The 1,005-nt window shown below is 38.2% G+C and overlaps 1 protein-coding gene across 1 annotated transcript in view; it reads left to right on the forward strand.

Annotated features, from left to right (window-relative positions):
* The window catches only part of LOC133535932 (wings apart-like protein homolog), a 39,116-nt gene extending 38,499 nt beyond the window's left edge, over positions 1-617 (forward strand). Inside the window, exon 20 of the mRNA XM_061875998.1 lies at positions 1-617. This exon is cut by the window's left edge and continues 313 nt beyond it. The gene's annotated coding sequence lies outside the window, so the exon portion shown is untranslated.
* Positions 618-1,005: the final 388 nt, after the last annotated feature.

Below are 1,005 nucleotides of genomic sequence, written 5' to 3' on the forward strand. Positions count from 1 at the left end.
CATCTCAGGCCAGCTTTTATTTCCTCTCTTCTTCTTTTGATGACTTTTACTTCTACGTCGCTTTCGAACGTCTTGCCTGCAGCTTCTTTCATTGTTGCCATGGTAACGTACGCTGCTGTTGTCGCCATGGCAGCACAATGCTATTATTGTCACCACGGTAACACAGCGCTGTTATCGTCGTTACCGTTATCGTCGCCATGGCAACACAACGCTCTTGTTCATGATAAGTATTCTTTCTTTAGCAGCTAATTGTTCTTTTTGGAAGCTGCATAAAACTTGTTAGTATGTTTGCCAAATAGGAACCTTTTTGACCTTTAAAGCTCTTCTTCATACATCTTCGTGTTCCTACACACACACACACACACATTTACAAGAGCTTTATGAAGAGTGTTGACGAGCTTTGTGTAAATAGTTTTGTACATAAGTCCAAGTAGGAGGACAGCATGATGGGGGGAGGGAGGGGGGGGGGTCTGTACTGTAGACTTAAGGACTTTTATGAAAGTGTTTTTTTTTTTTTTTACAGCCCAGTGGTGTAATGTCTGGGGGGAGGGGCTTAACGAGGACAATGTTTGTACATGTACATACTTTGGAAAGAATAAAAATTGCTACTTTGAGTATTTGCAGCTCTTTTTTATCTCCAAAACTCTTCGAATGTGCCGAACAAAATTAAAAAAAAAAAAAGATTTTGCACATCCTTTTATGGATCCAAACACTAATACAACACAAAAGAGGAGGAGCACCCCGACACAAGTTTGTAATGTTTATTGTGCACAAAGAAAATGAATAAATCACACAAATTAACAAAAAAATATGAAAACGTTTCAAAACCAAATAAAGTCAAAGTTTGTTGGCCACAATCACACATTTCATATTCCTTCTGTCAACACATTTATAAAGAACATATTTACTATTATTGGTTTTATTTACAGCTCAGATGGCTCTTTTTAGCCCGCTGATGGTGACTCTCTGGGTACTTAGTGATTGGAGGGCTTGTTGATTTAAATA

The sequence above is a fragment of the Nerophis ophidion genome, linkage group LG17 (genome assembly GCF_033978795.1).
Source record: "Nerophis ophidion isolate RoL-2023_Sa linkage group LG17, RoL_Noph_v1.0, whole genome shotgun sequence".
Taxonomy (NCBI): domain Eukaryota; kingdom Metazoa; phylum Chordata; class Actinopteri; order Syngnathiformes; family Syngnathidae; genus Nerophis; species Nerophis ophidion.